The sequence below is a fragment of the Nyctereutes procyonoides genome, unplaced genomic scaffold (assembly GCF_905146905.1).
Source record: "Nyctereutes procyonoides isolate TBG_1078 unplaced genomic scaffold, NYPRO_anot_genome, whole genome shotgun sequence".
NCBI classification, from domain to species: Eukaryota; Metazoa; Chordata; class Mammalia; order Carnivora; family Canidae; genus Nyctereutes; species Nyctereutes procyonoides.
Genome location: NW_026575130.1, coordinates 6,314,445 through 6,338,940, shown reverse-complemented (window position 1 = coordinate 6,338,940; position 24,496 = coordinate 6,314,445). Strand labels below are relative to the sequence as shown.

Genomic DNA, 24,496 nt, shown 5'->3' with positions numbered 1-24,496 from the left:
CCCGCCCCCCCGCGCGCCCCCGCGCGCCCCTCCCGCTCCCCTCCCTCCCCTCCCCTCCCCCCTCCCCTCCCCTCCCCTCCCCCCGCCGGGTGTGCGAGGCTGCTGACGCGGGGTGCGCGAGAAGCCCAGCCCCCTGACCATCTTTCTGAGGTTCCAGGCCAGGTTTGAAGCGCAGTAAAGCTGGCGAGTACCTTACCTCCCCAAACAGGTGGCCCCTCAAAAGGATGTGGCTAGTGAGCCAGAGTTTGAAAAGGGAGCGGAATCGCCTCGGCGTCCTGTCCCCGCCCTGCGCCGCCCTACCTCGAGCGTCGGCCCGGGACGGGGTAGGGGTGGGCGAGGAGCTGAACTGACTTCCTAAACGAGCGAGGTGCACGGCCTGTAGGATTTCATTTAATCCTCACGGTCGGGAGAGTGGGTCCCCCTTACGGGTGAGTGACCTGCAGCCCTGAGGGTGGCTAAGTGTCCGGTTGAGCAAGGGCAGAGACCGGGTTTGGGGGTGCCGCAGAGCTCCTAGTCAGCACTCACCCTACACCAGAGCAGTCCAGGGCTTCCTCCTCCGCCCCATCCACCGGGAGGCATCTCTCACTCATCATCCAGAGTCTGGGGTTCCGCACGTGTAGGCTGGTGCAAGGTGCACTGAGAAACACTTAACCCGCCCAGGAGTCCCTTATGGCCTCCAGTGAAAAAAGTAGTAGTGTTTTTCTGCCTCAGGGAGAAGGTTCGGAATAAACTACAGGTGGAGGAACTTAAAGACAATCAGTGTCTAGAACGGGGTACGAGTAAGACTGTATATCGAGAGTGAAAGACTGAGGAGAGAGGACAAAGCTAGCAGGGACCAAGGTTAAACTGGCCCACTTACCTCAGAGCTTCGGAATCTACCCACCAATTCTGGTAGGTGTCAGGTGGAAACTACTCATCTGTCTGGATTCTGACCCTGATTTGCAGGAGAGTTGCTCCTTTGCAGGTCAGTTTCACTGGCCGTAAAACGACATTGATACTTGCTACTTCCCCATCTGATAAAGAGATTCTTTGAGGGGGTTAAATTTTGACCTCTCAGAGTTGGTTAGGTATAATTAGGAACCATAAACCTGAGGAAGGAAGAGTATAACTACAGAGGAAGCAGATTCCTGTAAGGCTGCAATTTTGTTTGTTAATCATCAGCATTTATTATTTCTTCTCTGGAGTGGAGATAGCTGGAGTATCTTCTTTCAGCTGAAGAACATTAGAGCATGTAGAAGGTAAGATACACAACTTAACTATACCAATAAACCTATACAATAAAATAACATTATCAGAATTGTAGTTTCTGATCTCCAACCTTTGATATTAAGATTTGAAAATGCTTTATAAGTGGCAAAGGACTAGTATACTAGATGCTATTAATAGCACGAATAAAGAAAATGCAACAATTGCCAATATTTATGATGCTGAATATTATTTCATTTCGCTGTTCCCTTACATTATTCCTAGGCTACCGATTTAGGAAGAGATGAAAAGGAACCTTCAGGGAAATGGATATCTCATAAGTCAGGCTAGAATTGTTTATCAAGTCAAAATAGAAGAAAATAATAGGCAGATATGTTATTGATTCTGAAAAGAGTGATTTACTGTTTGAACTATCCGTGATGAATCATTTAATGTAAAAATAACATAAAATGCCCACAATCTAGTATATTTTTACATGGAAAGAATCTTAAAAATAGTTTTAGATACTTTCAGTAGCCCATAATTTAGCAGATATACCTGAAAGCCTATTGCATTTCACTAAGATCGAAAAATAATTTGTGGTAATACAGTCACACCTTAGAGAAGGAAAAAAAGAAGCATTGCTTGTTTTTGTTGCTTGCTGGTAATTGGGTTATATGAAACCCACCTTCTATTCAATACACTCTAACCCGCCTGGATGCGCTCTAACTCTCCACTGCCCAGCTCAGATGCTCAGATTAGGGGTAACTCAGCTCAAGAGTGCCTCACTCCACGGCTGAAGCTCTCTACCAACCTATGAAAATACTTCAAATTCCTTGAAACAACTCACTTAACTTTTTCCATTATTCTCCAAAGGAGGGAGACAAGTGGATACCCAAAGTGTTGAGATTGAGACAAAGGAAAGCTAGTGTGGACTTCTCTTCCTCCTCCCTATTCCTGGAGTCAAGTGACTATGATTAAAATAAACAACTTAGATTTATGCGGCAAGATCTGCGAGATGCACTACTAAAGAAAAAAAGTGCTGAACAAAGATGCTGCCATTTGTGAGGGGGAAAAAAAAAAACAACCTGTCTGTAAATGAATGAACGAACTATCTGCAAAGAAAGCTAAAAACAGAATGATTAATCTGAGAAAAAGAATTTGGAGGGAGAAGGCAGCTGATCCATGTGGGGAGGTATTTTTCACTATGTGCTTTTTCATACTATTTTGTCTCATTTGCATGCATTATGGTTACACACACAAAAAAAAAACCCAGCTTTTAAAAGAAGAGCCAAGTAACAGAAGCCTCCCAAGAGATAGGTTTCAATGTTCTAATGCCTCAATATTTCTCAAAAGGTGGAAGGCTGCAGTAGAAGTCAGGTTCCCAAGAGTGTGGTCAGAAGGTAAGGTTGAAATTAGAGCCTGTGCTCTCTGAATGGAGCCTGTTTCTCACTCTGCCTCTCTCCCTCTGTGTCTCTCATGAATAAATAAATAAATAAATAATCTTTAAAAGAGAAAGAAAGAAGAAAGAAAGAAAGAAAGAAAGAAAGAAAGAAAGAAAGAAAGAAAGAAAGAAAGAAAGAAAGAGAAAGAAGAAAGAAAGAAAGAAATTAGAGCCTGTGAAGGCAGGGCACCGGATGGTGGAGGAGGAAGAGTCAGCCTGTTCGGGGCCATCTGTTCTGCGCCTCCCTGGAGGCAGTTGTGGGAAAGTTCCGGTGGTAAGCAGGGTTCTAAGATAGCCCCTAAGATACCAACCCACTGGTAAAAGCAATTTATATAACCTCCTCCCCTTGAGTGTGGGCAGACCCTGTGAATATGATGGGATATCACTCCTATGAGTGGGTTTCTAATTATTTGTTTTTGAGAGATAATTCAAAGGGAAATTATCTAGCTGGGCTGGCCCTAATCGCATGAATCCTTAAAAGGGACTGAGCCCTTCAGAAAGGGAGAGACACACGGCCCAGACTGACCAGGAACTGCCTATGGAAACCACTTGGCAAGGAACAACAACTAAAATTCTGCCAACAATCTGAATGAGGCTTGAAGGAGACCCCAACCCTCAGATTAGAACTCTAGCATGCTCTACTATGATGGGCCCAGACTTCTGACCGACAGAAACATAGAAATAATAAATGGGTGCTGGGTTTTTTTGTTTTTGTTTTTGTGTATCATAGAGCCTTTATTATTTTTTCCTCTAAATTTTTAAATATTATATAACATCCATGTTTGAGTTATGATACCATTTACAGATATTTAAAATACATCTTCATGGGGCACCTGGGTTGCTCAGTTGGTTGAGCACCCATTTTTTATTTTGGCTCAGGCCTCGGTCTCAGGGTCATGAGATTGAGCAGTGGGTCAGGCTCAGCGCTAAACAGGGAATTCGCTTGTCCCTCTCCTTCCCCCTGCTGGTCATGTGTGCTGTCTCTAAAAAAATAAATAGAATCTTTTTAAAAAATAAAATGCATCTTCATTTAGAAATATTTTACATTTTGTCTATAGAACAGATAATTGAATGAGTGCTGCTTTAAGCTGCTAAATTTGTGGTAATTTTTTATGCAACAATAGAACACTAGTATAGTTTTTTTTTTTTTTTTTGTTAGAAGATCTCAGTGGTGGGATCCCTGGGTGGCTCAGCAGTTTAGTGCCTGCCTTTGGCCCAGGGTGTGATCCTGGAGACCCGGGATCAAGTCCCACGTTGGGCTCCCTGCATGGAGCCTGCTCCTCCCTCTGCCTGTGTCTCTGCCTCTCTCTCTCTCTCTCTCTCTCTCTCTGTCTCTCATGAATAAATAAATAAAAAATCTTAAAAAAAATCAGTGGATTATAAGAGTTCCCAGTAGATCCTGGTACTAATAACCCATTATGAGATCTCGTAGCTTTGTAAACAGGAAAAGGGCTAGTTTGGGAGGGTTACATTATTTCTGTCAGATATCCTCTAAACCAAGTAACTTAATCTTTCTTGTTCAATCTAAATTTTGTCATATAGTACTCCTTACTGGTGTAATTTTTAGTAAAAAGTAAAAATCCAAAAACCTCCCCCCTCCTTTAGTATTACTGAAGTACTTACTAATACTTACTAATACTTACTAATACTTAATATTTACAATGCATTTGTTAGTGCTTCTTGATTAATTTTTAAGATTTAAGGAATCGCTAGCATCCTAACAAATAACATTTTATACTACTAACGAGGGATCAGAAGCTATACATTATTTAATTTATAATTCAGTGATTTTATTTTCTCATAAAAAAAATGTTGCCTTGGAGAAATGCCATACTTGGAATAAGTTCTCCATCTATCCTCTATTTCTAGTTTTTTTTTTTTTTGATGTTTACCATAATTGCGCTTCTAACTAAGTACAGAATTCTGGGAAGAAAGTTCCAGAATGACATTCTGGCCATGTCCCCATAGAAATGTCTCTGTTACTTGCTGTTTGTGGCCTTCAAGTTTATTATATAATTAATTATATAATGTAATTAAAGGGTAAAGTTAGTTTTGAGATCATCTTGCTTCAACCCTGAAATAACTTCAGAAGTGTAACCCCCTCTGAAAGTAGGCTCCATGTGCATATTTTATTTAACCTAGGCTTAGATGGAAAGGTTCTCTTTCTACTCTACTTATTTCTTTTTTGTATTTAAAAATATTCCACCTGCCTTCTGCCACCACTTCACTGATTTTGTTCCTGTTAAAGCTATCTTTGACTTAACTATACTAGCCAAGCCAGTGGACACTTTTCTGTCCTCACCCTTTTTCACTTCTCTGTTCCATTTAGTGCTGTTGACCACTCCCACTTTGAAATGGAGCCCTAACATGAGTTTGTCTGTTGATAATAGATCAAAAACAATGCCATGTTCATTGCTTCTTACTGACATTCTCTTTCCTTGGCCCTCAGAGGACTGTCTCTCCATTCTGACTTAATTCAAATAAGGAGTTTCCTTGGACTTTGTTTAAAAGAAGAATCTTCTCCGTAGTAATACAACTCCCAGAATACATCTCACCAAAGCCATCCCTAAAGGGGTGTGTCCTATGGTGCAAAACTGCTGAAAGTCCCAGAGTTGAATTACACAATCGGATTCTGAGACAATGACAGACTGTTTTCTCTCAAATTTCTGCTTCCTGAAACCGAGGCTGTTTATGAGAAACAGTGTATTTCAGGGAGATTGTGCTAAAATTAACTGTTTTCAGAGTTAGATTTGCTGGCAGCATAAGTGCTTACTTATCCTTTTCTTCGAGACAAAGGTGAGTATCAGCCTTTAAATGACAAACCACAGATGTGGATACAAAAGATGATATAATGTATAGACAGTATTTTTTTGAACTGTGACCTTGTTTCTAATTCCTGATCTTGTTTACATTTAAATAACTTTAGAGCTCTAAGAATACTTGCACTTCTAAAAATGCCACAGAAAGGGGGTGAAGGTTGGGAAGAGGAAGGACCAGTAAATGTAGATTTGTAGGGAAAGGAGAAAAAGACCTGTTTTTTTTTTTTAGAAGATGTGGGGATTTTTAAAGAAAGTCCTATGTTAAGGAGCTTGCTACTGGACACCTGACTTTGTCACTGAATCAAGATGTTTGATTAAACCATTAAGAGAGGTAGGCTCACTTATGTGAAAAAGTAACCTGGGACTTTTGCCTCAAGTACATATGTAATCATAAGAGAAGCCTTCACTTGTATGATGACCTCAATGATTTTTCCAGGAAACAGATAAGAGTGGAGAATTACTCTTTTCATATGGGGAAAACTGACAGGAATTCTGGGCATGATGAAGCATTATGTACACAGAAAGGATCTAGAAAAATTAAATTCTTTCACGCTTTATGCAAAAGAGTCCCTTCGTTAACACATTTTTTTTATGTGAAATCAGGGCTCTAAATCACTTTGGAAAGCCACAAATTATGACCTTTAAGATAGTTTGGGACTTGCAGGTGGGTGAGAGTGCAGAGGCAGTAGTGTCAGGAAGGAGGGAATTTATGTCACAACATAATGGCACCTCTAGAATATTTATTTCTATCTCCCTCTGTCTTTTCTTTCTACTTAGTGCAGCTACTGTTCTTATGAGAAGCAATATCTGCTTTTGGTTAGCTGATACCTCATTGTTAAAAACATTTTAAATTCCTTAACACATAATCACTGTTGCTGTTCGAGTCTCTGCTGTTGTCTCTATGTGATGCTTCAGCATAGTCTCCACCCTCTTTAGTTTTTCCTCTTTCCTTCTTGGCCTCAAATACAATTGAATTATATAGAGCATTAGTAATTGTACTAATAGAAGCTGTGCACCTCTTTCTAGATGGGGTGTCATCAGATTACATGTCTGTATGGTGAGCACGATTTTGGGTCGGGGTGGATATAGATCAACTTACCACCTGAGAGACACACCAACCAGACCTCAACAAATGCCAAGTCAAGCCGTTATATCCACTGATCAAAATAATTTACTTCTCTCTTTCCACCTCCTCCTTCCAAACTCTGTCAACCTGCAGCCTCAAGAGAAACAAAACATTTAAAATTATTCTAGCAATAATTTACTCGCCATCTCAAATATCTTTTGAATCCAAGATGAATGAATTTCCCAAGTTCTCTCCCAACAAGACACCAGAATTTTATAGTATCCTTCACTAGCATGAAGGATGGCTAGTCATGTTAGGGTGGCTGGTGTTGGGAGCAACAAAGAATTTTACAAAGAGTGGGGCAACAAGCAAGGGAGAGTTTATTCACTCTCCAAGGGAGGATAAGGGCCAGACATCAAGAGAGATGTTAGCCTGAGTTTCTTTTAGGCTGGACCTTTTAAGGGTTTTTTTTTTTTAAGATTTTATTTATTGATTCATGAGAGACACAGACAGAGAGGCGGAGACACAAGTAGAGGGAGAAGCAGGCTCCATGCAGACGTGAGACTCGATCCCAGGTCTCCAGGATCTTGCCCTGGACCGAAGGTGGTGCTAAACCGAGCCACCCGGGCTGCCCCTTTTAAGGGGTTTTGAAGGATTGTGAGAGGGTTGAAAATGTGCCTCTGAGGAGGAGGGCGGGGAGTTGGAGGAAGGGGGCCAACTATTGGCCAGGTAGAGCAGGAGGTGACAGGTTTCTTGAGGAGCTCTATCCAGGGCTTGTCCAGAATGGGTGTTGTGGTCAAGCTAGAGAAGAATATGTTTTGTAGATGGGGTCTATTTTCTGAGAAAAAAAGAGTACCATGACCTAGAAAACAAAGAGTTATGGCCAGGTATAAACACCTGTGAGTTTTGTCTATAGAATTGGCTGGGGAGGGGGCTTTGATTAGATTCCTTTCAAGTAAGGAGCCAATAATTGCTTTAAACTTTAAATATATGTGTATTTTAAAGCCATATGTAAATCATGATGGATGTTATAAAATCTCACATAGAATAATACTGTGTAATGAACACACTTGACATATTAAGCATAATAATCTCCACTTAAGTCCTATGTGATCTAAGTTTGGGTTTAGAACCTTGAATTTTCTTTAAGAATAAATGTATTTACTTCAAAATATTTCTGAAACTCCATGGTTCCTTCCATTCCAAAATAATTTCACTAACCCCTTTACCCCAAACACAATACACATACTTCTTTTTCATCTCTTTCAGATGATGATGGCTTTTTAGCATAAAATGTTTATTGAAAATGTTTTCCTGAAATGTTAAGAACCCGTGTTTTGAAGAATTATAATAGGGATGTACATTCAAACTTTTGTTGTAAACTCATTCCATATTTTTGTTATTGTATCTATTGCTTCTCTATATGGGGGAGTCTTTGTTTCTTGTTGACAGTGACATTGATTTTTGCAGGATGTTGAGATTTCCTGTGTTCATAGAATTCTGTCAGATAGACAAATTTAAAAGAGTATTAAAACAAATAATAAAAAATAAAAGTAAGAGTATTATCTGGTGCTATTACCCTTCTATGTCTAAAGAACAAAGCTGATTATAGCTTTAATATCAGTTATATATTAATACAGTTTTTTCAAAGTATAGTGTACAAACTATTGATTTTAGGTGGCACATGTCCAAACTTTGAAAATTTGAATTACATATCAGAAAGGGACACAGAACATAAAGACTCCTAACTCTGGGAAACGAACTAAGGGTGGTGGTGAATGGGTGATGGGCACTGAGGGGGACACTTGACGGGATGAGCACTGGGTGTTATTCTGTATGTTGGTAAATTGAACACCAATAAAAATTAATTTATTAAAAAAAAGAAAATTTGAATTACATCCTTAATTTAATGTGAATTAAAAATATAATTAATCAGGGGAGCCTGGATGGCTTAGTTGGTTAAGCAAACTCTTGATTTCAGCTCAGGTCATGATCTCAGAGTCCTGGGATCAAGCCCCATGTCAAGCTCTGAGCTCAGGGTGGAGTCTGCTTGAGACTCACTCTCTCTCTCTCTCTCTCTCTCTCTCTCTCTCTCTCTTCCTCTGCAGCCCCACCACTCCTGGCCGCTTATACATATGCTTGCTTTCTAAATAGGTAAATAAATAAGTAAAATCTTTCTAAAAACCATATAATTAGCTCATAACATTTATGATTTCATGGATATTATTGCTCAGGAGGATGTTAGATAAAAAGAAAGTGAGGTGTTTACTACTGATTTTAAGAAAATGAGTAAATTGTGCTTGCTTCGGCAGCACGTACACTAAAAAAAAAAGAAAATGAGTAAATAAATACTCTCATAGATAATATGCAGATATAGTAAAAGTTGTGAAGGTGGCATGTAAATAGCTGAAGTTTTGGAAATACCGACCTGATATATTTGATAAGTGGATATTTTCTGAACCAGTGCAGAAATTTGAACCTCACTGGTCCTTAGTTATACAGCTCAATTAATAATATGATCTGGGGCAGCCCAGGTGGCTCAGCGGTTTAGCACCACCTTCGGCCCAGGGTGTGATCCTGGAGACCCAGGATCGAGTCCCATGTCGGGCTCCCTGCATGGAGCCTGCTTCTCCCTCTGCCTTGGTCTGTTCCTCTCTCTCTCTCTCTCTCTCTCTCTCTCTCTCTCTCTCTCTCTCCCATGAATAAATAAATAAAATCTTTAAAAATAATAATATGATCTGTTAAATTTCTTAATTATAGCTGTACAAAACAGTTGGTAAAAAATGCTTCATCATTTTAGCATATCTGCAGTCTTCATGAATTGTCAAAAAATTGAAGGGAGTTAGAAAGTAGCCAACCTGGTTGAGCAAGCCACTGAGATGCACTGGCAGATGCTCAACCATTGAGCCACCCAGGTGCCCCTGTTATTTAACATAGTACTTTGGCTTGCGTTGTGATTCCAGGGTCCTGGGTTCGAGTCCCGCATCAGGCTTCCCACAGGGAGCCTGCTTCTCCTTCTGCCTATGTCTCTACCTCTCTCTGTGTGTCTCTCATGAATAAATGAATAAAATATTTTTTTTAAAAAAAAAGAATCATGGAGAGAATAGAGGCACCTGGGTGGCTCAGTCAGTTGAGTGACCAACCTGATTTTGGCTCAGGTCATGATCTCAGGGTCACAGGATCCGCCCATTATGGTCTCTGCACTCAGTGTGGAACTTGCTTGGGATTCTCTGCCTCTGCCCCTTCCCTGGCTTGCTCTCTCTCTCTAAAATAAACAAATAAATCTAAAAAAAAAAAGAAGAGTCATAAAGATGATGAATCATCCCAGAGTAAGCACTATATAGTTCTACTCAACCTGCTTCACCCAGACACTGATATCTTTGAAAGGTGGGGAGGGGTGGTATGAGGAAAGGGTGAAGAAGAGAACAGGACCATAAACATCATCTAGGTCAATGGTCATTAATGTATCATGAAGTGTGTCAATGGCCGTTTAAAAATGACCATACTGGCAGTTTCTTTTGAGGAATCCATTCTTGGAAGGATATAATTTTTATTATGGAGAAAATTCACAAAGGTGTTTATCATAAAGGTATTTATGATAAGAATTGCAAGCAATCTAACAAAAGGGAAAGGTTAAGCAAATTATAGTATAGTACTCCCTCCCTTATCTGTGGTTTTGCTTTCCGTGGTTTCAGTTATCTGCCATCAACCATCACCAGAAGCAGATGTTCTTCCTTCTGACACTTCGTCATATGCCTGCATCATTCACCTCTCTTACTCTCCTCACATAGGCTTTTTACTGGCTCAAATCACCACAAGAAGAAGAACGGTGAGTATGGTACAGGCATATCTCATTTTATTGTCATCACTTTATTGCACTTTACAGATACTGATGTTTTTGCTATCTGAAGGCTTAAGGCACCCTGAGTCAAGCAAGTCTGTTGGCACAGTTTTTCCAATAGCATTTGCTCACTTTGTGTCTCTGTGTCACATTTTGGTAATTCTCTCAATGTTTCAAACTTTGTCATTATCATTGCGTTTGTTATGGTGATCTGTGATGAGTGATTACAACTTACTGAAAGCTCAGATGATGATTAGCATTTTCCAGTAATAAAGTATTTTTTCAGCAAGGTATGTACATTTTTTAGGCATAATGCTATTGCACACTTAATAGACTATAGTGTAAAAATAACTTTTATATGCACTGGGAAACCAAAAAGTTTATTTGACTCGTTTTATTGCAATATTTGCTTTAATATGGTAGTCTAAAACTGAACCCAAAATATCTTCAAGTTATACCTGTACAGTAAGATATTTTGAGAGAGACCACATTCACATGTTTTATTAACAGTATGTTGTTGTAACTGTTTTATTTTATTGTTGTTGTTAATCTCTTCCTGTGCTTAATTTATAAATTAAACTTGATGTATGTATGTATAGGAAAAAATATGGTATATATAGGTTTCAATATGGCTTCAGGCATCTGTGGTCTTGAATGTATCCCCTAAGGATGGGGGAGGGGAACTACTGTATATCTGTAAGACAAGATGAATAATAATACCAGCGTAGAAAATGCTAAGTGAGGGGCATCTGGATGACTCAGTCAATTAAGCATCTGCCTTCAGCTCAGGTCATGATCTGAGGGTGCTGGGATCAAGCCCTGCATTAGGCTCCCTGCTCTGGAGACCTACTTCTCCCTGCTTGTGCTCTCTCTTGCTATCTTTATTTGTCTCTCTCAAATAAATAAATAAAATATTTTTTTAAATTCAGAGTCAAAAACAGATTCAGGGTCAATGAACTATTATACTTACAATTATGTAATACATATAAAATATAGATATAGGGAACCCTGGGTGGCGCAGCGGTTTAGCGCCTGCCTTTGGCCCAGGGCGCGATCCTGGAGACCCGGGATCGAATCCCACGTCGGGCTCCCGGTGCATGGAGCCTGCTTCTCCCTCTACCTATGTCTCTGCCTCTCTCTCTCTCTCTGTGACTATCATAAATAAATAAAAATTAAAAAAAAAGATGTGAAAAAACAAACAGAAAATAGGTCATTTAAAAAAAATAAAATATAGATATAGATAGATATAAATTCACAAATATTCTAAAAGTGGTTATTGTCTTACAGTGATTAATTTTTCATTTTCTTTTTTCTATGTCTGTATATATATTTTTACCCTAACTTTTTATAACATACTTATATATTACTTTTTGACAAAACTAATAGAATGTGTTAAATAAAACTATGCTGCTATATAGTAACTACAACTGTGCAGTCTTTGGAAGATAAATCTTACCTTTATTTACCTGGCATACAAATAACTAGCTATTTGAAAAAGAGAGGATTGAGTCTCAGTGCTAGAGTGAATGAACATTGGAGAGTCAGAAAACATAGAAACACCAACTGAAATACTATCAGTTGATTTTTCTTGCATAAATTGCTTCTGTCTAAGCCATAGTTTTTACTGCAGTCAACGTATACTTCTATTTTGAAGAAAGGAAGAAAGAAGGGAAAGAGGAATGGGAATTTTACTTGATATGTATGCTAATAGTTTCCTAATTTGTTTCTCATTCTCTTGAATTCCCATAACCTGGATTCATACATTTATACATATACGTGTTGTATTTACATTCATTTTTGCCGTATCTTTGCACATATTATTGTACCTCAAAGTATATCATGTCATTGGCTTGGCCAGAAAATATGGCTTAGAATCTTAACCCTAGCGCATCTAGTTACTGTGGTACATTCTCCACTAGTGCATTATAAACACTAGAAAATATGCAGAGTCTTCAATAAAAGTCTTGTCTGTTCATATTTTTTTTTCTTTTCTATAAAAAAAATTCTTAGAGGGAATCCCTGGGTGGCTCAGCGGTTTAGCGCTGCCTTCAGCCCAGGGCATGATCCTGGAGATCCGGGATCGAGACCCGCATGGGGCTCCCTGCACAGAGCCTGCTTCTCCCTCTGCCTGTGTCTCTGCCTCTCTCTCTCTCTCTCTTTCTCTCTCTGTGTGTCTTTCATGAATAAATAAATAAAATCTTTTTAAAAAAATGCTTAGAGGGATCCCTGGGTGGCACAGCGGTTTGGCGCCTGCCTTTGGCTCAGGGCGCCATCCTGGAGACCTGGGATCGAATCCCACATCGGGCTCCCTGCATGGAGCCTGCTTCTCCCTCTGCCTGTGTCTCTGCCTCTCTCTCTCTCTCTGTGATGACTATCATAAATAAATTTTAAAAAAAAATGCTTAGAGCCTCATTATATGTCCTTTTATTTGACCATTTCTTTGAAATAACTTAATCTCTGGTTAAAGCTTGGCTGCTATCAGTCATCATTTTCCAAGATAACTATATTCCTACCCAGAAATTTGCTTCCCTAAATCATGTACCGAGTTAGTGTGAGGGATAATAAAATGTGAGTGAATAGCACCTCTTCTGAGATATTAATCAGGTCTGATTCACATCTCCAAAAGTTGCAGATTATTTAATAAGAAACATCTGAAGCCTTTTGGGCCCAGATTCCCTGCCACCCCACCTCCCCTATTCCCCAGTGGGCAAGAGAGCCTGGGAGGACACCAGGAATTAGGTGGAGCTTCTTTTTTTTTAAGGTTTTACTTATGTATTAATGACAGAGTGAAAGAGAGACAGAGGGAGAAGCAGGTTCCACGCAAGGATGTGGGACTTCCTTCAGCTCAGTGCGTGGTCCCCACTCCGGGATCACACCCTGAGCCAAAGGCAAACACTCAAACTCAACCACTGAGCCACCCAGGCATCCCTAGGTGGAGCTTCTAAAGGCCCAGCTTGTCAGCAGCTGAGAAGCAGACAGAAACACCCCTCCCCAATTAATTCCAGGCTGCAGGCTCCAGCCTTTTTAGATGTACAAAGCACTTCATCTTTGTAGCTCTCCTTAGGAATTTCTTGAGACATATTCTTTAAATATATTTTCACTTAATAAAATGACCTCTCATTACTTAATTCAAATCCAGAGGTCACTTTTTAGACTTCATCTTTCTTTTTACAATTTTGACACTGTTGACTTCTGCAAATTTTCTTTTTTGGTTTCCATATCCCCGTGCATTTCTGACTTTTCTCCTACTTCTCTGGCTACAGTTCCCTTTTATATTTTCTTTCTCTGCCTACTTCATTTACTACATTCTGCTCTCTGCTTCCTCTTTCTCTTGCTGCATATTCACATTGGATGAGTGCCCGTTGCTGCACTTATACCAGGTTACACTAAGGGCCCTGTGTTTCTTCATCCAGAGTTCCGGACTCTTACATCCAAGTGTAAACATCTATTACTAAATCTCTCTATTCTGCATCCCACAGGCATCTCACATATAACATTTTCAACAGTAGACCCATTTACCACCTCCATCAGTATTTTTTTACATTGATATCTGGCACTAAAAGCCATGTACTTGCTAAAGCTCAACACGTGGGGCTCTCTACACCCCTTATTTCTTTACCAACAATGTCTAATCAATTTTAAAGTTACATTGATTTCATAAATATCTTTGAGAACTACCCATATCTATTAATTCTTGGCTTAGGCCCTCAACATCTCAAGGCATATCCTGATATCCTCTAACCTTTGTCCTGTTGGATTAGACATTTCCTAGGACCCAGAGGATTCTTCTACCCCAGAACATTTTGCAGTAACCATTTGGAAAAGTAAGATATGTCTTCTATCTGAATTCCCATTTCCTAGCCCAGTGCACGACACATTGTAGATAACTAATATGAATTTGCTAAATAAAAATTTCTTGGATTCCTATTTTTCTGCCCTATTTCTTTTGTTTAAATGAGACTTAGCACTACCTAAAGCTCCCTAGCTCACAAAGGACATAATTTTCCCCCGGAATAAATAAAAAAATAAATCCATCAACTCAACACTTGAAGAATTGCATCCACTTCTCCACACATGTATAATGATATCTACTCCACTAGAGACAGTAGGAGGTTGAGACATTTAAGAGGCTCTGGGCCTTGGCAAATGCCTCTTCTAATTTGGTATTGTTTTTTTTTTTAAAAAAAATCCAGAATTTTTGCTCCATTTAAATATATATAAGGATTCCCAAAAGGAATACTATATATTCTGTATTAACAGTCTCACATTTTAAAGCAGCTTGTCCGTAGCATGGCCTAGTTTTTGCTTTTGTGCTATTATGTTATTTTTGCTCCATTTAAATATATATAAGGATTCCCAAAAGGAATACTATATATTCTGTATTAACAGTCTCACATTTTAAAGCAGCTTGTCCGTAGCATGGCCTAGTTTTTGCTTTTGTGCTATTATGTTATTTTTTTTTTAAGTTTTTACTGTCTAGTCAAAAAAGAAAAAAAGATCTATTCTAGGCTACTTTTATCAAGTATAAGTGCTATCCTATGATACAGGATGCTTTTGCTCTGATAAATTGATTACCCCTGTTAGAGTCAGTTTTGTCCTTTCTTTTTCTTGCTACAAGACTTATATACATTTTTTAATTTAATAGTCATTACAGTGAGTCAGGTACTATTATCAGCAGTATTTGCTCAATAAATGGTAATAATTATTTCCATTTCTTTGCTACGTTGTCATTAGCATGACTTCATTATTCTACCTCATTTCTATATACTTCCTCCATCTCTAATTCTAGTTGTTTACTACAACTATGCCATTTGTCCAATAATAGCTCTTTTGAGTGAGATGACATACCTGCCAGACAAGATTTTCCTTATCTGTGTCTACAGTAGCTGCAGATGTGTCTGCTCTTCAATGTACCTTCCTGATGTAAATGAATAGCTCCAGAGGAGGTTCTGGCCCTACTCCAGTCTCTTCCATCCTTCTACATTTACATCATGCTTGTCCTAGACACAGTATGAGAAACCTTTTCCTAGGATAAGTTTTGATAAACATTAATACTCACTGATGAGGGATGGCTACTGGGATTATTAGTCACTTGTATTAGATGGAATGTAAAGGGGGCAGCAGAGTGGTGAGAATGTCTAGTTCCAAAGCAAGGCTGAAAGAAAAATGGAAGATGATACATGCAGAAAGCATGCTTAAGTTAACCATAAGACATGAGTGAAAGGAAGTGTCACTAAAATATGTTCAGTGTCACAGTGTTTTGTTAAATCACTCTGACTACACTTAAGCACCTCAATTAAGAGGCAAAAATCAGAGTGCTCAATTGTTGTCAAAGAATACTTAGTTAAGTTTTGAAAGCTTACACTTTTAAAAAGTTTATTATAAATATGAAGATATGTGTATATATAATAAAACATATAAACATATCTATGCAGAGTAACAATGATATCAAAATTTTATAGTGCTTATTTCTTTTTATTTAATTTTATTTAAATTCAATTTTTCAACTATATGTTGGCAAACCCAGTGCTCATCTCATCAAGTGCCCTCCTTAGTGCTGTTCGTGCAGTTACCCTATACCCCCCACTCTCCTCCCCTTCTGCAACCGTTTGTTTCCCAGAGTGAGGAGTCTCTTATGGTTTGTCTTCCTCTTTAATTCTTCCCCACTCAGTTCCCCCCCTTCCCTTTCACTATTTCTTATACTCCACATGTGAGTGAAATCGTATGATAATTGTCTTTCTCCTGTTGACTTACTTCACCCAGCATAATGCCCTCCAGTTCCATCCACATCAATGTAAATGGTAGGTATGCATCCTTTCTGATGGCTGAGTAGTATTCCATTGTGTGTGTGTGTGTGTGTGTGTGTGTGTGTGTATTTTTTTGGTGAGGGTTGCTTATGAGAGATACACACACAGAGAGGCAGACATAGGCAGAGGGAGAAGCAGGCTGCCTGCAATGAGCCTGATGCTGGACTCGATCCCAGGACTCTGGGATCATGACCTGAGCCAAAAGCAAATGCTCAACCACAAAGCTACCCAGGCGTCCCTGTATCACATATCCGTTCATCTGTCAAAGGACATCGTGGCTCCTTCCACAGTTTGGCTATTGTGGACATTGTTGCTATGAACACTGGGGTGCAGGCATCCCATTGTTTCACTGCATCTGTATATTTGGTGTAAATATGCAATAGTGCATTCCTGGGTCATAGGTTAGCTCTATTTTTAACTATTTGAGGAACCTCCTCACAGTTTTCCAGAGTGGCTGTATAGTGCTTATTTCTTAGTGGGACTATGGGTAATTCTTATTTTCTTTTTTACTGTATTTTTTCTCAAAATTTTTAAATACCATTTTGCACTCATTATAATGAAATGTTTCAAAATCTAGATCTTTAAAAATACATCGGAGACCACTATGGTACAATCTCCAGGATTTTCATGACCCAAATACTTGATGGAGCCTATTGGAAGACCTCCAGTAGACTGGTAATACCTCTCACTTATGAGCCAGAAGCCACTGTGTATGAAAAAGCAGGTTACAGTGAAAGAAAAGAAAAGCGCTACTTATTATGGAACATAGATTTCAGAAGTCTTACAGTATCTCAACACACTCATTCCCCAAATCACAGTTGTCAAGGAAAAGCTTTTTAGACCACAGCTGCACATGCACAGAGTGTGAAAGGCTGAGTGAACATGAGGGAGCCAGAGAGTTCCCCCTTGCCAAGTTTTCTCCAAAAGATGTATTCCTTTAGGGAAAAAAAGAGAAGGGTAGGAAACAAACCATAAAAGACTCTTGATAGAGATACACACTGAGGGTTGCAGAAAGGAGCTGGGTGGGGGATTGGCTGGATGGGGAGATGGATATTAAGGAGGGCTCTTGTTATGGTGAGCACTGGGTGTTGTATATAAGTGATAAATCACTGAATTCTACTCCTGAAACTGATATTGCACTGTATGTTAACTAACCAGAAGTCAAATAAAAATTTGGGGAAAAAAAAGATGTGTCCCTTTAGATTCTGTGTCCCTATCTGTTCCCATTCAGCCTCTTATGAATGCACAGCTCATCTAAGAGCTGGCCTTTCATTTCACTTTCCTGGAAAGGTAGAGTCATTAGCTGAGACTGATTTGGAGTTCAAAGTGAACATGTTGAGAATGTGATGTTTACTGGATATCCAAGCACAGGTATCCAATAAACAGTTGAAAATATGCATCTGAAAATTTCAAGAGTTTTTGACAGTTGAAGAAGTTTGGACTGGAGATACAAAGTTGGTGATTGTCAGCCAATACATGATATTTACAACTATGAACTGAATGAGATTACCAAAGAGTAGATTTAGATAGGAAAGAGAACAGGGTCAGAGACTGAGCCTTTGCACATTTCAACATTAAGGAGTCTAGGAGAAGAGGATGAACCAGCCAAAATAGCAGAGAAGGAGAGATCAGTGAGGTAGAGGAATAAACATCAAGAGAGTATGGTATCCCTTTTTTAAAAAAAGATTTTATTTATTCATTTGACAGAGCACAAGCAGGCAGAGCAGCAGGCAGAGGGAAAGGGAGAAGCAGGCTCCCTGCTGAGCAAGGAGCCTGATGATGGGCTCATCCCAGGACTCCGGGATCATGACTGGAGCCAAATGCAGATGCATAACTGACTCAGGCACCCAGGTACCCCTGAGAGTGTAGTGTCCTAATGGACAATAGAGGAGGAAGGGTCTGTGTCACATGCTGTTGGTAGGTTACCAAGGAAGAGGAGTGAGAATTGACCATTGGGTGTTGCAATTGAAGTTTACCGGTGACTTTGACAAGGGCAGTTTCAGTGGAGTAATGGAGCAGAAGTCTGATTAAAGTACATTTAAGAGAAAATGGGAAGAGACAGGTTGAAAGCTCAAGTAGGAGCAATTCTCTCAAGGAACTATGCTGCAAAGGGCAATAGCTATGGATGGAAGCGAAGTCAAGAGACTTTTAAGACGGGAGAAATAATGGCATGTGTGTAAACATCAGAATGAACCAATGGAGAGCAAAAACTCAGAAGAGAAAATTCAGCAATGAGATTGAATAGGAAGAAAGGTGGAATTATTGTTTGAATGGAGTGACTGGTTCTGGATAAGAGAATGGATGACTCATCTCTGAAAGCAAATAGAAGGTCAGAATATGGGGTGCAGCTGTTGTTAGATTGGTAGAGGTGAGTGGGAGTCTGTGGAAGTTCTCTTTTGATTGCTGAGAATGAGAGTAGAGGACAAAGGGAGAGAAAGTATGAAATAGGCCACTAAGAGTGGAAGGTAGATGGACCTGAAAATCACAGTATGATTGCCGGGCACTATTATTGGCATCACTGAGTTTTAGAGTCAGAAATTTAAAATGAGATCAGGGGGCATGATTATTTTTTTCTCACGCATTGTTCAGCTGTGTAAAAGTTGTATTTAACTGGAGTTATGATTTTGACATGCACATATTAAAAACAAGGGAATCAAAGGTGTATGCATGTGGTGATTATCATGATTGACCACGGCAATTAAACTGGGTAAAAGGAGGAGAGAGGACCTCAAGTTGGTGTGGACCCATAGAAAGGGTGGGATCAATGGATTATATAGGTCCCAGTGGGATTTTAGGATTGTTGGATTTGGGAGAATAAAAGAAGACAAGATGGATGGTATTGGACAGAAAGTTGGATACATGAATTTGAGAGTATGAAAGAGTTGTTATTTTTGCTAAAAATAAAGTCTAGGCAGTATGACCTTGAAAGTGAATGCCTGAGGTTAGGTGAAGGACAAGATCTTCAGAAGGAAGGATTTCAAGAAACCAAGAGTCCCTAATCACTAAATAATTGTTGAAATATCCAAAAATAGAGGTGTTTAGAGAGAGTAACAGTGATGCAGAATCTAAAATGTCCTAGGAGCTGGTAGTTGGCATTAACTGTGAGAGGCAGAGGGTGATGACATAAGATTCAAAGATTAGGGAGAGGTATGCAGATTAAACAAGGAAGGTAAAAGCAAAGTCCAAAAATGGCAATGATCAGGAGGCTGCTCACTTAGAACCAGTGGTTCAGGGGCTTACGAGCATAAGCTGCACCTTGAGAGATTTTTCAAGGTAGTTGAAAATGTAAAGCACTTTATGATATGTAATATATTGCTATTTCTAGCATATGAAAAAGTAGCAATTATTATTGCAAACTCATTTAGCAAAATATTTATAAAAAATAACCAGGAGGATTTTCTTTTTCTGGTAATCCTCAAAAAGTAATAAATAGATTTTTTTTCAAGTTACTGAGTAGAAGTTCAGAACTTCAAGATCAAATATCATTCAGAAAGGTTTTTCAGCAAAATCTCTTTATTTCATAATCTCTTCATTACAAAATTGTCAGTACCACCCCTGATTATTTAGACCTCTGATAGTGAGGTTTCTAAAATGTCTAAGGAGAGATTTGAAACCCTACCTCTATTTAAGGGAATGAGGGGAGAGATTTGTTCCATTACGCACTTTGGACAGGATTTGGTCTTCCTTGATTGACATTTTTCCTCTATGTGTTTCTAAAGTGGTGAACAGGAATGACCAATTATAACTTCTCCACTCTCATTTGGTACTCAGGAAGGTGAGTTCCTCTGTTTCTTACCTGGATATTTCAAGTAGCAATCATGCAACAATGCTGATGACATAATGCAAAAAATAAAGAGTAGAGATTATTCCTTATGCTGTCCATTCTTTTATTATAATAAAATCCTCTGTGTTTAATATTTTTTAAACTAGAAAGTTCTAAATTAGGAATGGATCAAAATTATGAACACCAGTTTTGGATGTTTCCACATGAAACTTTTGAATTAATTATTTTTCCTAAATTATATAGCTACACACAGTCATTGTAGAAATTATTAAAAGAAGGGGAAAATAATTGAAAAGTATTACTGAGAGCTGGACTCTTAATATTTTGACAATTTTTTCTGATTATTTTATGTTTAAAAAATTGTGGTAAAATACACATAAAATTTGCCACCATAATCATTTAAAGTGTACAGTATAGTGGTACTAATTTACATTCAGTGGTTATGTTACCATCACTCCTATCTATCCACAGAATTCTGTTCATCTTGCAAGATTGAAACTGTCCTATCAAATGATAACTTCTCATTCTCCTTCTTCTCTCATCCCTTGCAACCACTATTCTACTTTCTATCTCTATGAATTTAACTACTAGAGGTACCTCATGTAAGTAGAATCATGCAATATTGTCTTTTTGAGACTGGCTTATTTCACTTTGTATAATGTCCTCAAATTTATCCATGTTATAGCATTTGTCAAAATTTCCTTTTTGAATAATATTTAATTTAATATAAATAATATTCCCAAATGCTATAAAATGGCAATAATATTCCTAAATAATATTCCATTTTGTTTATTCATCTATTGAAGGAAGCATAAGTTACTTCTACCTTTTGGCCACTGTAAGTGAGTGTTGTTATGAACATGGTATACAAATGTCCCTGCAAATCCCTGCTTACAGGTATTTTGGATATGTTCTCAGAAGTGGAATGCCTGGATTATATGATAGTTCTATTTTTAATTTTTTGAGGAAACACTGTAATGTCTTCCATAGCAGAAATACCATTTTATATTCCCACCAACAGTGTGCTAAGATTCCGATTTCTCCACGTCCTGGCCAATACTTTTTTATTTTCTGTTCCGCCTCCCCCCCCCCCACACACACACAGGAGCCATCCTAATAGATATGAAGTGGTTTCTCATTGTGATTTTTATTTGCATTCCCTATTTATTAGTGATATTGAGCATCTTTTCATGTACTTATTGACCATTTGCATATATGCGTTGGAGAAATGTCTATTCAAGTCCTTTGCTATTTTTTAAATTAGGTTGTTTGTATTCTTATTGTTGAGTGGTAGGAATTCTTTATATATTCTGTTTATTAACTCCTTGTCAGCTATATGTTTGACAAATATTTTTCCCTTTCCATGGGTTTCCTTTTCACTCTGTTTAATATGAACTTTGATGCACAGAGGTTTTTAAATTTCTTGTACTCCAACATATTTGGGTTTTTGTTTTTGTTTGTTATCTGTACTTTTGATATCACACCCAAGAAATCACTGCAAAATTCAGTATCATAAAGATTTTCTTCTGTTTTCTTCTAGACTTTTATAGTTTAAGGCTTGATGTTTTTGAGTTGGTTTTTGTTTCTGGTATAAGGTAAGGGTCCAACATTATTCTTTTGCATGTGGATATCCAGTTTTTCCAATACCATTTATTGAAAAGATTGTTCTTTCCACCACTGAATGGTCTTGACATCCTTGTTAAAAATCATATGACCATATATGTGAAAGTTTATTTCTGATTTCTCTGTGCTATTTCATTGATCTGGATGTCTGTCTTTATGCCAGTGCCTCCCTGTTTTGTTTTAAGATTTTATTTACTTATTCATGAGAGACACAGAGAGAGAGGCAGAGACATAAGGAGAGGGAGAAGCAGGCTCCCTGTGGGGAGCCGGGTCGATGTGAGACTTCATCCTGGGACTCCAGGATCATAACCTGAGCCAAAGGTAGATGTTCAACCACTGAGCCACCTAGGTGTCCCCACACTGTTTCGATAACTGTAGATTTGTATAAAGTTTTAGAATTAGGAAATGTGAAATCTCCAACTTTGTTCTTCTTTTTCAAGATTGCTTTGGCTATTTGGGCTTTCTGAGATTTTACATGAATTTTAGGATGGATTTTTTTCTATTTCTAGAAAAAATGTCATTGATCTTCATTGACTTTTTTTTTAAAACATAGCTGTCACACTGAGTGAACAATGATATGTTCTGCTTTTCTTCCTTAATATTATACTTATCTTATTAAAAATAAACATTACTTCTTGGGGTACCTGGGTGACTTAGTTAAGTGACCAACTCTTGATTTCAGCTCAGATCATGATCTCAAGGTTGTGAAATTGATCCCCACACCTGGCCCTGCACTGGGCATGGAGTCTGCTTAAGATTTTCTCTCTCCTTCTCCCTCTGCCCCCCCCTTTCTAAAAAAATAATAAATATAAAATAAACATTACTTCTTTTAAGTTTTTCATAAACGTACTTTACAATAACGACATAAAGGAAAATGTACAAATGGAAGTGTAATTGAAAGATTAGAAAAGTTTCTACCTCAAATTATGTGATTTGGGTATACTTTAGATACTATAAACATAAAAATGAGAAAAATTTGATACAAGACTGTAATCCTTATGTTATTTTTTACCAACTACAATTCTGATTCTAGAATTCATTTATTTACTCAGCACATTACTGAGTATTTTTGAAGCCCTGGAAACCTAGATATAAATTAGGTATGATATTCATCCTCAGGGAAAGAGAACAAATACTAAAATTTAGCACTTTTAGCACTTACGACCTAGAACAAGAGACGATACATATAGCTAAGTGTAATGTGAACAAAAACTATTATAGTTATGAATTCTGCTAGAAAAGAGTCAACAAAGGATTTAGAGAAATAGCTTTATAATTTAAGACTTGAAAACTGAGAGTTTCATTAGATATAATGAAGAGAGCAACGTTCACTCATTCATCCATTCACAAATCTGCATTGAGCTTCTACTGTATGTTGGTCACACAGCTAGCTCCAGCGGTGCAGTGAAGATTTGAAAAAGAATGAGTGTGACACTGACGACCACCCTCAGGAATCAGTCTCTTGGAAGACAGTTAAGTAACTGATGTACAACAGAGCCTGGTGCCAAGCTCTGCCAGAGTCAAAAACAGAGTGCTGGGGCACACTCTTCCAGGGTACTTAGTGCAAGTGCACAGTGGCAGAGGCCATGCTGAGCACAGCAGCCTGGATTCTCCATGCCAAGTTCAGACGTTTGGACTTCATCCGACAGGCAGCAGACATTTTTAAGTAGGGAAGTGACAAGGTTAATTCTGCTTTTAAGAAGCTATCTGGCAGTGTGTGAAATACAGAGTGTGGGAACATGGGAAGAGATAGGTGGCAGGAAAACTGGTCTGGAAGCTAACAGTCCCAAGTAGAGATGGAGGGAACCCAGTACAGGCAAAAACAGAAGTGACAGAGAGTAGAGACCATGTTTACAAGAAGATAGCAGAATTCATTGACTGTAAGATGTATAATGAGAATAAGTTAGGAGTCAAGAGAACAGCATAAACAAAAGCTTCAGGATATATATATATATATATATATATATATATATATATATATATATTCAGAACCACTACATTGCTTAAAAGTGAAGGACTCATTCAGCATTTTATCAATAAGTGATGAATGTTATTTGAACTATCAGTATTCCTTTTATTTATTTAGCCATTCTAAAATCCTCTAATAGTTTATTGGATTTTTTTTTCTCCCAAGCAATGGCCTGCAATGCTATTTACACTATTGATTCTGTTAGCAAACTCTTTCTACATATATAGTATAAGTGAAATTTTTATCATTGTTGTGTTGAAACATCATAGATTTTGAAACAATGGATTAGTGAATTTTTTTTCTAGAATGAAATTCAAAAGATTGACTTTTTTCTGAAATGGGGTTCAGGAAAATAATAAGCAAAACTATTTTAATGTTTCACAAAAGTTTTCCACTTTCTTAGGTTATTAATAAGTCTTGAAGTTGATTTGGTTCTTTTTTGTCCTGTAGAGCCCCATTCATTTTCTTTATTAAGCAAAGTTATACATCTGGTTAAGTGGAATCTCTCATGCCTGTATTGTTATGTGTGACCAGAAGAGGGTGGCAGTGAGGCACTAGAAAGAACCAACAGGCCCTTAAATTGCAGGGAGTTAAGACCATCCTGTAAATGACATAAACATTTCTTGGGGCTGACATCTTAATTGATTCATTTTCTGAGCCAGAGACTATGATGTAAACATTGTCACAATTTCAGAAACATCAGATAATGTTCTCATAATGCAATAGGGTAATAAATGTGTGGGAATTCCTGTTAAGAGTGATGACCATTGGGGCAGCCTGGGTGGCTCAGCGATTTAGCACCGCCTTCAGCCCATGGTGTGATCCTGGACTCCTGGGATCGAGTCCCACGTTGGGCTCCCTGCATGGAGCCTGCTTCTCCCCTTGCCTGTGTCTCTGCCTCTCTCTCTCTCCCTCTCTCTCTCTCTCTGTCTCTCATGAATAAATAAATAAAATCTTT

The 24,496-nt window shown here is 38.4% G+C and overlaps 1 protein-coding gene across 8 annotated transcripts in view; it reads left to right on the top strand.

Annotated features, from left to right (window-relative positions):
• The first annotated feature begins 123 nt into the window (after positions 1-123).
• The window catches only part of ALPK1 (alpha kinase 1), a 131,646-nt gene continuing 107,273 nt past the window's right edge, over positions 124-24,496 (top strand). For 2 of the 8 annotated variants that reach the window (XM_055342561.1, XM_055342557.1), the window contains exons 1-3: positions 124-428; positions 1,185-1,238; positions 10,210-10,343. The gene's annotated coding sequence lies outside the window, so the exon portion shown is untranslated. The other 6 variants (XM_055342563.1, XM_055342562.1, XM_055342560.1 and 3 more) reach the window with 6 other exon arrangements.